We start from the raw sequence: 18,158 nt of genomic DNA on the forward strand, positions 1-18,158 counted from the left end.
AAAAGACTTAGATGAAGGTCACTTGGTAGGACAGAGACAAAGTTTGTATTATAATATTTTAATTGTCCTAGTTATGGCTCTAAGTGATAAGAGACCTGCATGAGGCTCCTAGTCCCTCTGACCACCACATACCTCAGGGTTGCCTGATAGCATCCCCTACTCCAAATCCTGTCAAGAATTCTTAAAATCTAGTCTGGTACATAGACTGTCTCTGTGAGAATAATAGACCCCAGCCTTCCCCTAAATGCTGCTCTTGTCTAGAGCATTCTAGCCAATACAGTTATTCTCCATGGCAACCTGTGCTTTGGCTCAGCCTGAGGATTAGGATGACTTCATTGCTCACACCTGATAAGGGGAGGCAGGATTTACTGAATGGAGAAGGTTCTTATTCCGAATAGCAATAAAGTCAATAAGTAGCCATGTTTGTTTCTGTTATGAAAGATGACCCTGTAGTACACAGAACTCATGTCTTGACAGGCCCCACAAGGTACTTGTGGCATCTCTCATCCCTACTTCCCCCATCTTTACTATCTGAGGGTTTCAGAGGCTTGAACTTTAAAAGACCAAACAAAACCACCTACCTCATTCCATGGTCATGCTTTATATTTTCTCATGTGACAGCACTCTTTCTAGAGTCAGAGTGGCCTTTATTACACACAGGATAGATTGGCCTGGTCAAGAGCAGCCCTCAGTGATAGAAATTGGTCCAATAAATGGAAGTCATAGGAAGGCAAATTTTAGCATGAAGTATAGAAGAAGGTATGGAACATTTATCAAGTGTTCACTATACACCAAGCCCTGTACAAGGTAGTTTTTACACTTGTTATCTTGTTTACCATCCTTGAGACAATCCTACAAGGAATGTACTAACAGTCCTGTTTGACAGATTAAACAAAAATAGATTGAGATTGGGAGAGGTGAAATGATTGAGAATACTCCACTCAGTTGGCAAGGAGCAGAACCAGATTTCAAACCTAGACTTCTCAGAGTCCAAAGGTTTTCTCCTATATTTTATTCTAAGATATTTATAGTCTTACACTTAAATCTATGACCCATGTTGAATTATTTTTTGTATCAGATGTCAGGTTTAGGTTGAGGTTCACAATGGGTCCTTTTTAACATGTAGAGGTGAAGGTTCAGATCCTGTTCTGAAGTTGAAAAGTTGAAGTACTGAGGAGTCAAATAGTTTGGCATAATAATATTAAGTTTTGCCATGTTCAGGTGGGGGGAAGCTGAGTTGCATGTCTTCACAGATGATTATCGTATTTGACCAGAGGAAGTATAGTTCTTCCACTCTAGGGTAAATGGGGGCTTAGAGGAGTTCCTGTGTTTGGAAGGGGACAACATGTTCAAGATTATCTTATCAGGAGTGTAAAGTGATCTAGCATGTTAGAATAAGTGTCCTTGCCTGAACTCTTCATTTACCCCAAAGAAATGAAAACATATGTCCACAAAAAAATTGTACATGAATTTTCATAATAGTTCCAAACTGGAAACAACTTGTATTAGTTTTCTAGGGCTGATATTAAAAGTTACCACAGACTGGGTGGCTTAAAATAACAGAAATTTAATGTCTAGAAACTGTAAATCCAAAATCAAGATGTTGGCAAGATCGGTTCCTTCTGAGGGCTGTAGGCAAGAATCTGTTCCATGTCTCTTCCTAGCTTATGGTGATTTGTTGGCAATCTTTGGCATTTCTTGGCTTAGAGATGCATCACTCCAATCCTCCGGCTTCACATGACATTCTCCCTGTGTCTCTTCACATAGTTTTTCCTTTGTGCATGTCTGTATCTGTGCTTAGATTTCCCATATTTATAAGAACACCAGCCATATTGGATTATGGTCCATGCTAATGATCTCATTTTAACTTGATTACAGTTGTAAAGGCCCTGTTTCCAAATAAAGTTACATTCTGAGATAATGGGAGTTAGAACTTCAGTGTATCTTTTCAGAGGACACAACTCAACCCATAACACAACCAAAACGTCCTACAGCAAGTGATGGTTAGACAAACTGTGGTGCATACATACCATGGAATACTACTCAGTAACAAAAGGAGTGGGCTATAGATATACATAATTTGAATGAATCTTAAGTTCATTATCTGACTGGAATAAAGAGCAAATAGTAAAATGTTCCAAATTTTATGATTCCATTTATATAACATTTTCAAAATGTAAAAGATATAGAGATGGAAAGTAGAGTAGTGATTTCCAGGGCTTAAGGATGGTGTGTTAGAGGGGACAAGGAAATTGTTGTGGTGATGGAATAGTTCTATATCACAATTGCAATGATGTTTACTTGAATCTATTCATATGATAAAATGGCATAGAACTATACACATGCATTGTACCAATGTCAAGTTCCTGGTTTCCATGTTCTACTATAGTTACATAAAATATAACCATTGGGGGAACAGAGTGAAGGATTCATGGGACCTCCCTGTGTATTTATGTGCAACTTCCAATGAATGTATAATTACTTCAAAATAAAAAAGATTTTAAAAAATTTGAAGTAGTTGTTTTTCCTCCAAAAAACAAGAGAACAGCCTTCTCCAATAATTGAAGATAATTTTTTCCTGTAAACCATCACTCAGTTGGAATACACATTGAGACTGGTGACCAACAGAGCAGTAACCCAGTGGATGATGGAGTGCACTAAATAGGAGACTGTGGTTCCTGATAAAATGACAGTAGTCAGCAGAAATGTAGTGGCTGACAGAATTGCATTGAGATCCGGCAGGAGCAGACTTGTCTGAAAAAACATTTGAGCCGCACATTGAGGATACACAGAAATATTTGTGGGATGTGTGTGAGAGAAGCATATTTTGCTTCTATAAAACTTTAGGGTTAGGGTTAGGGTTAGCATATTTTGGAGGAATTTGAGGTCTTGAATGAGTAGGTAGGGGAAAGGTCAGTGAAATGCATGTTATGTAACCCTATTTGACCCATAGGTTGGCAAGACCTGGGAAAACTGATTCTAAATATAAAATGATAAGTCCTATAACAAAGTTACAATCAAGTGCTATAGAATCTCAGAGAAGAGAGTGACCAACTTAAGTTGAGAAAGATTTCATGGAAAAGGAGATATTTGATTTTGCAATGTTAGTATTCCATTAAGCAAAAGAAATAGTAATATGCAAAGTCAGAAGTACATAAACGAGCCTAAGAAATGACAACTGGTCCATCAACAATGAATGGATAAAGAAAATGTGCATGTATATGTGTGAGTGTGTGTGTGTGTGCGCGCATGTGTGTGTGTATTATGGAATATTATTTAGCCATAAAATGAAAGAAAATCTGTCATTTGTGACAACATGGATGGATAGATGCAGAGGCATTATGCTAAGTGAAATAAGTCAGACAGAAAGGGACAAATACTGCATGATATCACTTACATGTAGAATCTATAAAACAAACAAGCAAGCAAACAAAAAAACAAACTCATAAGTGCAGAGAACAGATTGGTGGTTGCTAGAGGTGGGAGGTGGAAAAATGGGTAAAAGGGTACTTCCAATTATATGACGAGTAAGTCCTAAGGATATAAGGCATAGCACGGTGACTATTTGGAAGTTAAGAGAGTAGATCTTAAAAGTTCTCATCACAAGAAAGAAATGTGTAACTATGTGTGGTGATGATGTTAACTAAACTTATTGTGGTAATCATTTCACAGTATATACATATATCAAATCATTATGTTGTATACCTAAAAGTAATACAATGTTATATGTCAATTACATCTCAAATAAAATAAATAAATAAAAAGAAATTGCTCTTTTCAGGCTCCTGTCAACAGGTCAACAGATTACACCTCTTGACACCTGTCCTCTACCAGCCTCATGGTCACTCCTTTTATTCTCTAAATACTTTAGCACTTAGCCTCTCCACCCCAATTCTTAACACCATCCTAGGTGGTCTTTCTTAAGTCCTAAATAAATCCACATGAATATTTATCCAATGTTCTGGCCTTTCAGTTACAAAAATCTTAACATCCCAAGTCCTGGTCCTCTGTTCCACTTCATTTACCACACCACAGTCACACTCTGATATTAGTACATAAAACTTCTGTGCCTCCAATTTCATTCCACTCTTGAGCCACAGTTCCTCTTTTCAAATTCCTTGCTTAACCATTTCCACCATGACCAGTTTTCAAACTAATCTGGACTTTGCATTAGCCCTTAAAATTTCTCCCTAACTTTAAGGACACTTCTCTCCTTAATTCTTTCATCTTTCAGTTAGATTTCATGATGCTCTGTATCAATACTCTTTTACCAATACAATTAAGTCTTTTGCTAATCTGCTCTTTCAGCCCAGTCATCTGGGGAAATCAAACATTACACAAAGCCAATTATTTGTTTTCAGCTCCTTTACCAGAGATAAGCTTAATATTAACTGGGAAACAATTTAATCAAGGGCAGTTTTGAGCCACTAAGTATTCATGATCCTAAGCCTCAGTTGTGTCTTCAATATAGCCCAACAATTGTACTACATGTCTCTAAAGTTCTGAGACTACTAACAATTATTCCATCACTTCTTCAAAATTCTGACCCTCTTACCTTCCTCCCCAATTTGAGCAGAAGACCTCTCCAATTCCACAAGGCAAGATACTATCAGATAATACTACTTATAAAACCAATGTTAGAGATATGCTGGCAAACATGGGCAAAATTAATGCACAAGCTAGTCATCACTGCACTATTTCTAATAACAAAAGACTGGAACAACACAATTATTCATCAAAAGGAGAAAAATTGAAAAAATATGGTACACACACAATGGAATACTAGGTAGTTGTGAAAGGACCCATTTACTTCAATATTCCCTCTGACAATACCAATTAGAGTAAAAATTAATTTTATACAGATTTGACTCTGGGTACCACATGCTTGAAGAGGGCCTCTGACACATCAGGTAAATACCACAACAGGTAAAGCTAAACCAGCCCATGTCTTTTAGAGTACTGTCTCTGAGCTCCCAGTTACAGTTCAAGAAAGGAGTTTAAAAATCACAACTTTCAAATACACCATACAGAAGTGTTAATAGTCATCATGCTGTACATGATTACTATTTGTTTGTTTGTTTATTTATTTATATTTATAACTGTGAATTTGTACCTTATGACTACCTTTATCCAATATCCCCTCACCACATCCCTAACTCTGGTAACCACAAATATGATCTCTTTTTCTCTGGGTTTTTCTTTTTTTTTTTTTTTTAAGATTCCACATAGATGTGAGATCATACAGTATGTATTTGTCTTTCTTATTCTATGTCACTTATAATGTCATCAAGGTCCACCGATGTGGTTGCAAAAAATAGGCTTCCCTTAATGATATTCCATTATATATCATATCATATCATACCAATAATATATTCCATTATATTATATATTTTATATGTATATATACAATATAATGGAATATTATTCAACTATATATATAATATATTATATATATATATATATATATATATATATATATATATATATATATATATACAACTTCCTGTCCATTCATCTGTCAGTGGGCATATAGGTTGTTTCCATGTCTTGGCTCTTATAAATAATGCTACCATAAACATGGGAGTGAAGATATCACTTCAATATAGTGTTTTTTTCCCTTTAGACATATTCACAGAAGTAGAATTGCTGGATCATATGGTAGTTCTATTTTTAATTTTATGAAGAAACTCCATACTCTTTTCCACTGTGCCTGTACCAATGTACCATCCTACCAACAGTGCACTAGAGTACCCTTTTCTCCACACCTTCATCAGTATTTGTTATCTGCTGTCTTCTTTTTGTTATTCTATTAATTTTATGTTGGGGTATAGTTGTTTTACAATGTAGTGTTAGTTTCTAGTGTAGTGGAGTTCCCTGTGCTATACAGCAGGTTCTCATTAGATATCTATTTTATACATATTAATGTATATATGTCAATCCCAATCTCCCAATTCATCCCACACCCCTTTTCCTCCCTTGCTGTTGATACATTTGTCCTCTACATCTTTGTCTGTATTTCTGCCATGCAAACTTGTTCATCTGTACCATTTTTCTACATTCCACATATATGGGTTAATATACTACATTTGTTTTTCTCCTCCTGACTTCCTTCACTCTGTATGACAGCCGCTAGGTCCATCCTTGTCCCTACAAATGGCCCTATTTCATTCCTTTTTATGGCTGAGTAATATTCCATTGTATATATGTACCACATCTTCATCCATTCGTCTGTAAATGGACATTTAGGTTACTTCCATGACCTGGCTATTGTAAATAGTGCTGCAATGAACATTGGGGTGTCTGTGTCTTTCTGAATTATGGTTTTCTCTGAGTATACACCCTGTAGTGGGAATGCTGGGTCATATGGTAATCCTATTTTTAGTTTTTTAAGGAATGTCCATACTGTTCTCCATAATGCCTGTATCAATTTACAGTCCTATCAACAGTGCAAGAGTTCTTTTCTCCAAAAGTTCCCATTTCTCCACACCCTCTCCAGCATTTATTGTTTGTAGATTTTCTGATGATGCCCATTCTAACCAGTGTGAGGTGATATCTCATTGCAGTTTCAATTTGTTTTCCTCTAATAATTAGTGATGTTGAGCATCTTTTCATGTGCCTCTTGGTCATCTGTATGTCTTTTTTGGAGAAATGTCTATTTAGGTCTTCTGCCCATGTTTTGATTGGGTTATTTGGTTTTTGTTGATATTGAACTGCATGAGCAGTTTATATATTTTGGAAATTAATCCTTTGTCCATTGATTCATTTGCAAATATCTTCTCCCATTCTGAGGGCTGTCTTTTAGTCTTGTTTATGGTTTCCTTTGCTGTGCAAAAGCTTTTAAGTTTCATTAGGTCCCATTTGTTTATTTTTGTTTTCATTTCCATTATTAGTAGGTGGGTCAAAAAAGATCTTGCTGTGATTTATTTCAAAGAGTGTTCTTCCTAAGTTTTCCTCTAAGAGTTGTATAGAGTCCAGTTTTACATTTAGGTTTTTATTCCATTTTGAGTTTACTGTTGTGTATGGTGTTAGGGAGTGTTCTAATTTCATTCATTTATATTAGCTGCCCACTTTTACGAGCACCATTTTTTTAACATCTTTATTGGGGTATAATTGCTTTACAATGGTGTGCTAGCTTCCGCCTTATAACAAAGTGAATCAGCCATAGATACACATATGTTCCCATATCTCCTTCCTCCTGCAACCCCCTACCTCCCACACTCCCCATCCCACCCCTCCAGGTGGCCACAAAGCACTGAGCTGATCTCCCTGTGCTATGCAGTTGCTTCCCACCAGCTATCCATTTTACGCTTGGCAGTGTACATATGTCCATGCCACCCTCTCACCCCATCACAGCCCACCTCTCCCCCTCCCCACATCCCCAAGTCCACTCTCCAGTAGGTCCTTGTTTTTAACCCCGTCTTGCCACGAGGTTCTTCATTACCTTTTTTTTCCCCTTAGATTCCATATATATGTGTTAGCATACTGTATTTGTTTTTCTCTTTCTGACTTACTTCACTCTGTATGACAGATTGTAACTCCATCCACCTCACTACAAATAACTCAATTTCATTTCCTTTTGTGGCTAAGTAATATTCCATTGTATATATGTGCCATATCTTCTTTATCCATTCATCCAATGATGGACATTTAGGTTGCTTCCATGCCCTGCCTATTGCAAATAGAGCTGCAATGAATATTTTGGTACATGACTCTTTTTGAATTATGGTTTTCTCAGGGTATATGCCCAGTAGTGGGATTGCTGGGTCGTATGGTAGTTCTATTTATAGTTTTTTAAGGAACCTCCATACTGTTCTCCATAGTGGCTGTATCAGTTTACATTCCCACCAACAGTGCAAGAGGGTTACCTTTTCTCCGCATCCTCTCCAGCACTTACTGTTTCTAGATTTTTTGATGATGGCCATTCTGACCGGTATGAGATGATATCTCATTGTACTTTTCATTTGCATTTCTCTAATGATTAATGATGTTGAGCATTCTTTCATGTGTTTGTTGGCAATCTGTATATCTTCTTTGGAGAAATGTCTATTTAGGTCTTCTGCCCATTTTTGGATTGGGCTGTTTGTTATTGAGCTGCATGAGCTGCTTGTAAATTTTGGAGATTAATCCTTTGTCAGTTGCTTCATTTGCGAATATTTTCTTCCATTCTGAGGGTTGTCTTTTAGTCTTGTTTATGGTTTACTTTGCTGTGCAAAAGCTTTTAAGTTTCACTAGGTCCCATTTGTTTATTTTTGTTTTTATTTCCATTACTCTAGGAGCTGGGTCAAAAAGGATCTTGCTGTGATTTATGTCATAGAGTGTTCTGCCTATGTATTCCTCAAAGAGTTTGATAGTGTCTGGTCTTACATTTAGGTCTTTAATTCATGTTGAGTTTCTTTTTGTGTATGGTGTTAGGGAGTGTTCTAATTTCATACTTTTACATGTACCTGTCAAGTTTTCCCAGCACCACTTATTGAAGAGGCTGTCTTTTCTCCACTGTATATGCCTGCCTCTTTTATCAAAGTTAAGGTGACCATGTGTGTGTGGGTATATCTCTGGGCTTTCTATCCTGTTCCAATGATCTATGTTTCTGTTTTTGTGCCAGTACCAAACTGTCTTGATTACTGTAGCTTTGTAGTATAGTCTGAAGTCAGGGGAGCCTGATTCCGCCAGCTCCATTTTTCGATCTCAAGATCGCTTTGGCTATTCGGGGTCTTTTGTGTTTCCATATAAATTGTGAAATTTTTTGTTCTAGTTCTGTGAAAAATGGCAGTGGTAGTTTGATAGGGATTGCCTTGAATCTGTAGATTGCTTTGGGTAGTAGAGTCATTTTCACAATGTTGATTCTTCCAATCCAAGAACATGGTATATCTCTCCATCTATTTGTATCATCTTTAATTTCTTTCATCAGTGTCCTATAATTTTCTGCATACAGGTCTTTTGTCTCCTTAGGTAGGTTTAGTCCTAGATATTTTATTCTTTTTGTTGCAGTGGTAAACGGGAGTGTTTTTTTAATTTCACTTTCAGATTTTTCATCATAAGTGTATAGAAATGCAAGAGATTTCTGGGCATTAATTTTGTATCCTGCTACTTTGCCAAATTCATTGATTAGCTCTAGTAGTTTTCTCGTAGCATCTTTAGGATTCTCTATGGATAGTATCATGTCATCTGCAAACAGAGACAGCTTTACTTCTTCTTTTCTGATTTGGATTCCTTTTATTTCTTTTTCTTCTCTGATTGCTGTGGCTAAAACTTCCAAAACTACGTTGAATAATAGTGGTGAGAGTGGGCAAACTTGTTTTGTTCCTGACCTTAGTGGAAATTGTTTCAGTTTTTCACCATTGAGGATGAAGTTGGCTGTGGTTTTGTCATATATGTCCTTTATTATGTTGAGGAAAGTTCCCTCTATGCCAACTTTCTGCCGGGCTTTTATCATAAATCGGTGTTGAATTTTGTTGAAAGCTTTCTCTGCATCTATTGAGATGATCATATGGGTTTTCTCCTTCAATTTGTTAATATGGTGTATCACGTTGATTGATTGGCGTATATTGAAGAATCCTTACATTCCTGGAATAATCCCCACTTGATCATGGTGTATGATCCTTTTAATGTGTTGTTGGATTCTGTTTTCTAGTATTTTGTTGAGGATTTTTGCATCTACATTCATCAATGATATTGACCTGTATTTTTCTTTCTTTGTGACATCTTTGTCTGGTTTTGGTATCAGGGTGATGGTGGCCTCGTAGAATGAGTTGGGGAGTGTTCCTCCCTCTGCAATATTTGGGAAGAGTTTGAGAAGAATAGGTGTTAGCTCTTCTCTAAATGGTTGATAGAATTCGCCTGTGAAGCCATCTGGTCCTGGGCTTTTATTTGTTGGAAGATTTTTAATCACAGTTTCAATTTCAGTGCTTGTGATTGGTCTGTTCATATTTTCTATTTCTTCCTGGTTCAGTCTCGGCAGGTTGTGCATTTCTAAGAATTTGTCCGTTTCTTCCAGGTTGTCCATTTTATTGGCATACAGTTGCTTGTAGTAATCTCTCATGATCGTTTGTATTTCTGCCGTGTGCGTTGTTACTTCTCCTTTTTCATTTCTAATTCTATTGTTTGAGTCTTCTCGCTTTTTTTTCTTGATGAGTCTGGCTAATGGTTTATCAATTTTGTTTATCTTCTCAAAGAACCAGCTTTTAGTTTTATTGATCTTTGCTATCGTTTTCTTCATTTCTTTTTCATTTATTTCTGATCTGATCTTTATGATTTCTGTCCTTCTGCTATCTTTGGGGTTTTTTTGTTCTTCTTTCTCTAATTGCTTTAGGTGCAAGGTTAGGTTGTTTATTTGAGATGTTTCCTGTTTCTTAAGGTATTATTGTATTGCTATAAACTTCCCTCGTAGAACTGCTTTTGCTGCATCCCATAGGTTTTGAGTCGTGGTGTCTCCATTGTCATTTGTTTGTAGGTATTTTTTGATTTCCCCTTTGATTTCTGCAGTGATCACTACGTTATTAAGTAGTGTATTGTTTAGCCTCCTTGTGTTTGTATTTTTTTCAGATCTTTTCCTGTAATTGATATCTAGTCTTATAGTATTGTGGTCGGAAAGGATACTTGATACGATTTCAATTTTCTTAAATTTATCAAGGCTTGATTTGTGACCCAAGATATGACCTATTCTGGAGAATGTTCCATGAACACTTGAGAAAAATGTGTATTCTGTTGTTTTTGGGTGGAATGTCCTATAAATATCAATTAAGTCCATCTTGTTTAATGTATCATTTAAAGCTTGTGTTTCCTTATATATTTTCATTTTAGATGATCTCTTCATTGGTGAAAGTGGGGTGTTAAAGTCCCCTACTATGATTGTGTTACTGTCGATTTCCCCTTTTATGGCTGTTAGTATTTGCCTTATGTATTGAGGTGCTCCTATGTTGGGGGCATAAATATTTACAATTGTTATATCTTCTTCTTAGATCGATCCCTTGATTATTATGTAGTGTCCTTCTTTGTCTCTTGCAATAGTCTTTATTTTAAAGTCTATTTTGTCTGATATGAGAATTGCTACTCCACCTTTCTTTTGATTTCCATTTGCATGGTATATCTTTTTCCATCCTCTCACTATCAGTCTGTATGTGTCCCTAGGTCTAAAGTGTGTCTCTTGTAGATAGCATATTTACGGGTCTTGTTTTTTTATCCATTCAGCCAGTTTCTGTCTTTTGGTGGGAGCATTTAATCCATTTACATTCAAGGTAATTATCGATATGTATGTTCCTATTCCCATTTTCTTAATTGTTTTGGGTTTGTTATTGTAGGTGTTTTCCTTCTCTTGTGTTTCTTGCCTAGAGAAGTTCCTTTAGCATTTGTTGTAAAGCTGGTTTGGTGGTGCTGAACTCTCTCAGCTTTTGCTTGTCTGTAAAGTTTTTAATTTCTCCTTCAAATCTGAATGAGATCCTTGCTGGGTAGAGAAATCTTGGTTGTAGGTTTTTCTCCTTCATTACTTTAAATATTTCCTGCCACTCCCTTCTGGCTTACAGAGTTTCTGCTGAAAGATCAGCTGTTAACCTTATGGGGATTCCCTTGTGTGTTATTTGTTGTTTTTCCCTTGCTGCTTTTAATATGTTTTCTTTATATTTAATTTTTGATAGTTTGATTTATATGTGTCTTGGCATGTTTCTCCTTGGATTTATCCTGTATGGGACTCTCTGTGCTTCCAGGACATGATTAACTATTTCCTTTCCCATATTCGGGAAGTTTTCAACTATAATGTCTTCAAATATTTTCTCAGTCCCTTTCTTTTTCTTTTCTTCTTCTGGGACCCCTATAATCCGAATGTTGGTGCGTTTAATGTTGTCCCAGAGGTCTCTGAGACTGTCCTCAGTTCTTTTCATTCTTTTTTCTTTATTCTGCTCTGTAGTATTTATTTCCACTATTTTATCTTCCAGGTCACTTATCCATTCTTCTGCCTCAGTTATTCTGCTATTGATCCCTTCTAGAGTATTTTTAATTTCATTTATTTGTGTTGTTCATCATTGCTTGTTTCCTCTTTAGTTCTTCTTGGCCCTAGTTAAATGTTTATTGCATTTTCTCTCTTCTATTTCCAAGATTTTGGATCACCTTTACTATCATTATTCTGAATTCTTTTTCAGGTAGACTGACTATTTCCTCTTTATTTGTTAGGTCTGGTGGGTTTTTACCTTGCCCCTTCATCTGCTGTGTGTTTTTCTGTCTTCTCATTTTGCTTATCTTACTGTGTTTGGGGTCTCCTTTTTGCTGGCTGCAGGTTAACAGTTCCCATTGTTTTTGGTGTCTGCTCCCAGTGGCTAAGTTTCGTTCAGTGGGTTGTGTAGGCTTCCTGGTGGAGGGGACTAGTGCTTGTGTTTTGGTGGATGAGGCTGGATCTTGTCTTTCTGGTGGGCAAGTCCACGTCTGCTGGTGTGTTTTGGGGTGTCTGTGGCCTTATTATGATTTTTGGCAGCCTCTCTGCTAATGGATGGGGCTGTGCTCCTGTCTTGCTAGTTTTTTGGCATAGGGTGTCCAGCACTGTAGCTTGCTGGTCGTTGAGTGAAGCTGGGTCTTGGTGTTGAGATGGAGATCTCTGGGAGATTTTCGCTGTTTGATATTACATGGAGTTGGGAGGTCTCTTGTGGACCAGTGTCCTGAAGTTGGCTCTCCCACCTCAGAGGCACAGCACTGACTCCTGGCTGGAGCACCAAGAGCCTTTCATCCACACGGCTCAGAATAAAAGGGAGAAAAAAGAGAAAGAAAGAAAGAAAGAGGATAAAGTAATATAAAATAAAGTAAGATAAAAATAAAATAAAATTATTAAAATAAAAAATAATTATTAGGGAAAAAAATTTTTTAAAGTAAAAAAAAAAAGGGTGGACAGAACCCTAGGACAAATTGCGAAATCAAAGCTATACAGACAAAATCTCACAGAGAAGCATACACATACACATTCACAAAAAGAGGAAAATGGGAAAAAATAATATATCTTGCTCCCAAAGTCCACCTCCTCAATTTGGGATGATTTGTTGTCTATTCAGGTATTCCACAGTTGCAGGGTACATCAAGTTGATTGTGGAGCTTTAATCCGCTGCTTCTGAGGCTGCTGGGAGAAATTTCCCTTTCTCTTCTTTGTTCGCACAGCTCCCGGGGTTCAGCTTTGGATTGGGGCACCCCTCTGCGTGTAGGTCACCTGAGGGCATCTGTTCTTCGCTCACACAGGACAGGGTTAAAGGAGCAGCTTCTTTGGGAGCTCTGGCCCACTCAGGCCAGGGGGAGGGAGGGCTATGGATGCAGGGCTAGCCTGTGGCGGCAGAGGCCAGCATGATGTTGCAGCAGCCTGAGGCGTGTCGTGCGTTCTCCCGGGAAATTGTCCCCAGATCACGGGACCCTGGCAGTGGCAGGCTGCACAGGCTCCCAGGAGGGGCGGTGTGGATAGTGACCTGTGCTTGCACACAGGCTTCTTGCTGGCAGCAGCAACAGCATTAGCATCTCATGCCCATCTCTGGTGTCCACGCTGATAGCCGCGGCTTGCGCCCATCTCTGGGGGTCCTTTAAGCAGCGTTCTTAATCCCCTCTCCTCGCGCACCAGGAAACAAAGAAGGAAGAAAAAGTCTCCTGCCTCATTGGCAGCTCCAGACCTTTTCCCAGACTCCCTCCCGGCTAGCCGTGGTGCACTAATGCCTTCAGGCTGTGTTCACGCTGCCAACCCCAGTCCTCTCCCTGGGATCTGACCGAATCCCAGCCTCAGCTCCCAGCCCCCGCCTGCCCCGGCCCGTGAGCAGACAAGCCTCTTGGGCTTCTGAGTGCTGGTCGGTACCCATCCTCTGTGCAGGAATCTCTCCGCTTTGCCCTCCACACCCCTGTTGCTGTGCTCTCCTCCGTGGCTCTGAAGCTTCCCCCCTCTGCCACCCGCAGTCTCTGCCCGTGAAGGGGCTTCTAGTGTGTGGAAACCTTTCCTCTTTCACAGCTCCCTCCCACTGGTGCAGGTCCCATCCCTATTCTTTTGTCTCTGTTTTGTCTTTTTTCTTTTGCCCTACCCTGGTACCTGGGGAGTTTCTTGCCTTTTGAGACATCTGAGTTCTTCTGCCAGCATTAAGTGGGTGTTCTATAGGAGCAGTTCCACGTGTAGATGTATTTCTGATGTACCTGTGAGAAGGAAGGTGATCTCCGCGTCTTACTCTTCCGCCATATTCTCCTCCCAGCCCAGCACCAATTATTGAAGAGACTGTCTTTTCTCCATTGTATATCATTGCCTCCTGTGTAATAGATTAGCTGGGCATATGTGCATGGGTTTATCTCTGGCTTCTATCCTGATCCATTGATCTACATTTCTGTGTTTGTGCCACTATGATATTGTCTAGATTACTGTAGCTTTGTAGTACAGTTTGAAGTCAGGGAGTCTGATTCTCCCAACTCCGATTTTTTTTTTCCCCTCAAGATTGCTTTGGCTATTCTGGGTCTTCTGTGTCTCCATACAAATTTTAAGAGTTTTGTTCTAGTTCTGTGAAAAATGTCACAGGTAATTTGATAGGGATTGCATTGAATTTGTAGATTGCCTTCAGTAGTACAGTCATTTGCGCAATGTTGATTCTTCCATTCCAAGAACAAGGTATATCCCTCCATCTATTTGTGTCACCTTTGACTTTTTTTTCATCAAAGTCTTAAATTTTTCTGACTACAGGTCTTTTACCTTCTTAGGTATATTTATTCCTAGGTATTTTATTCATTTTGTTGCAATGGTGAATGGGATTGTTTCCTTAATTTTTTTTCTGATCTTTCTGATTGTTAGTGTATAGGAATGCAAGAGATTTCTGTGCATTAATTTCGTATCCTGCAAGTTTGCCAGACTCAATGATTAGCTTTAGTAATTTTCTGGTGTCATCTTTAGGATTTTCTATGTATAGTATCATGTCATCTGAAAACAGTGACAGTTTTACTTCTTTTCCAATTTGGATTCCTTTTATTTCTTTTTCTTCTCTGATTGCTGTGGCTAGGATTTCCAAACCTATCTTGAATAATATTGGTGAGAGTGGACATCCTTGTCTTGTTCCTGATCTTAGAAGAAATGTTTTCAGTTTTTCACCATTGAGAATGATGCTGGTTGTGGGTTTGTCATATATGGACTTTATTATGTTGAGGTAGGTTCCCTCTAATCTTTCCTTCTGGAGAATTTTTATCATAAATAGGTGTTGAATTTTCTCAAAAGCTTTTCCTGCATCTATCAAGATGATCATATTGTTTCTATACTTCAATTAATTAATGTGGTGTATCACATTGATGGATTTGCATATATTGAAGAGTCCTTGCAATCCTGGGATAAATCTCACTTGATCATGATGTATGATCATTTTAATGTGTTGTTGGATTCTGTTTGCTAGTATTTTGTTGAGGATTTTTGCATGCATATTCATCAGTTATATTGGTCTGTAATTTTCTTTTTTTGTAATATCCTTGTCTGGTTTTGGTATCAGGGTGATGGTGGACTCATAGAGTGAGTTTGGGATTCTTCCTTCCTCTGCTACCTTTCGGAAGAGTTTGAGAAGAATAGGTGTTAGCTCTTCTCTAAATGTTTCATTGAATTCACCTGTGAAGCCATCATGTCCTTGACTTTTGTTTGTTGGAAGATTTTTAATCACAGTTTAAATTTCAGTGCTTGTGATTTGTTTGTTCATATTTTCTATTTCTTCCTAGTTCAGTGTTTGAAGGTTGTACTTTTAAGAATGTGTCCATTTCTTTGAGGTTGTCCATTTTATTGATATATAGTTGCTTGTAGAATTAACATATAATGCTTTGTATTTCTGTGGTGTCCATTGTAACTTCTCCTTTTTCATTTCTAATTTTATTGATTTGAGTCATCTACCTCTTTTTCTTGATGAGTGTGGTTAAAGGTTCATCAATTTTGTTTATCTTCTGAAAGAAACAGCTTTTATTTTTATTGATCTTTGCTGTTGTTTCTTTGTTTCTATTTCACTTATTTCTGCTCTGATCTTTTTGATTTCTTTCCTTCTTCTAACTTTGGTGGGTTTTTTTGTTCTTCTTTCTGAAGTTCCTTTAGATGTAAGGTTAGATTTTTATTTGAGATTTTTCTTGTTTCTTTAGGTAGGACTGTATTGCTATAAACTTTCCTCTTAGAACTGCTTTTGCTGCATCCCATAAGTTCTTGCTTGTCGTGTTTTAGTTGTCATTTTTCTCTAAGTATTTTTTGATTTCCTCTTTGATTTATTCAGTGATTTCATGGTTATTTAGTAACGTAGTGTTTAGTATCCATGTGTTTGTGTTTTTTACAGGTTTTTTCCTGTAATTGATTTATAATCTCATAGCTTTGTCATCGGAAAAAATGCTTGATACAATTTCAATTTTCTTAAATTTACCAAGGCTTGATTTGTGACCCAAAGTGTGATGTATCCTGAAGAATGTTCCCTGTGCACTTGAGAAGAAGGTATAATCTGCAGTTTTCAGATATAATGTCCTCTAAATATCAGTTAAATCTATCTGGTCTATTGTGTCATTTGAAGCTTGTGTTTCCTTATTAATTTTTTGTCTGGAGGATCTGTCCATTAGTGTAAGTGAGGTGTTAAAATCCTGCACTATTATTGTGTTTCTGTCAGTTTCCCCATTTATAGCTGTTAGTATTTGTTTTATGTATTGAGGTGTTCCTATGTTGGGTTCTTATACATTTATAATTGTTGTCTCTTCTTCTTGGATTGATCCCTTGATCATTATGTTGTGTCCTTCCTTGTCTCTTGTAACTTTCTTTATTTAAAGTTTATTTTATCTAATATGAATATTGTTACTCCAGCTTTCTTTTGATTTCCATTTGCATGGAGAAACTTTTCCATCCACTCTCTTTCAATTTGTATGTGTCCCTAGGTCTGAAGTGGGTCTCTTTTAGACAGCCTATATACAGGTTTCGTTTTTGTATCCATTCAGCCAGTCTGTATCTTTTGGTTGGAGCAATTAATCCATCCACGTTTAAGGTAATTATCGATTTGTATGTTCCAATTACCATTTTCTAAATTGTTTTGGGTTTGTTTTTGTAGGTCGTTTTCTTCTCTTATGTTTCCTGCTTAGAGCAGTTCCTTTGGCCTTTGTTGTAGATCTGGTTTGGTAGTGCTGAATTCTCATAGCTTTTGCTTGTCTGTAAAGCTCTTGATTTCTCCATCAAATCTGAATGAGATCCTTGCTGGGTAGAATAATCTTGGTTGTAGGTTTTCCCTTTTCATCACTTTAAATATATCTTGCCATTCTCTTCTGGCCTGCAGTGTTTCTGATCAAATATCAGCTGATAGCCTTATGTGGTTTCCCTTGTATGTTATTTGTTCCTTTTCCCTTGCTGCTTTTGATATTTTTTCTTTTTATTTAATTTTTGATAGTTTGATTAATTTTTTTGTTGTGTTTTTCCTTGGGTTTATTCTGTATGGAACTTTGTGCTTACTGGACTTGACTATTTTCTTTCCCTTATTAAGGAAGTTTTCAACTATAATCTCTTCAAACATTTTCTCAGACCCTTTCTCTTTCTCTTCTTCCTCTGAGATCCCTATAATTTGAATGTTGGTGCATTTAATGTTGTCCCCTCTGAGACTGTCCTGAATTATTTTCATTCTTTTTTCTTTATTTTGCTCCACCACAGTTATTTCCACCATTCTATCTTCCAGCTCACTTATCCGTTTTCCTGCCTCAGTTATTCTGCTATTGATTCCTTCTAGAGTATTTTAAATTTCAGTTATTGTGTTGTTCATCACTTTTTGTTTGCTCTTTAGTTCTTCTAGGTCCTTGTTAAACGTTTCTTGTATTTTTTCCATTACATTTCCAAGATTTTGAGTCATCTTTAGTATCGTTACTCTGAATTCTTGTTCAGGTAGACTGCCTATTTCCTCTTCATTTGTCTGGTTTTGTGAGCTTTTACATTGCTCCTTCATCTGCTGCATATTTCTCTGTCTTCTCACTTTGTTTAACTTACTTTTTGGGGGGTCTCCTTTTCACAGGCTGCAGGTTCATAGTTCCTCTTATTTCTGCTGTCTGTGCCCTGTGGGTAAGGTTGGTCCAGTGGATTGTGTAGGTTTCCTGGTGGGGGGGCTGGTGCCTGTGTTCTGGTGGGTTGAGCTGGACCTTGTCCCTCTGGTGGGCAGGGTCACGTTCAGTGGTGTGTTCTGGGCTGTCTGTGAGCT

The sequence above is a fragment of the Balaenoptera ricei genome, chromosome X (assembly GCF_028023285.1).
Source record: "Balaenoptera ricei isolate mBalRic1 chromosome X, mBalRic1.hap2, whole genome shotgun sequence".
NCBI lineage: Eukaryota > Metazoa > Chordata > Mammalia > Artiodactyla > Balaenopteridae > Balaenoptera > Balaenoptera ricei.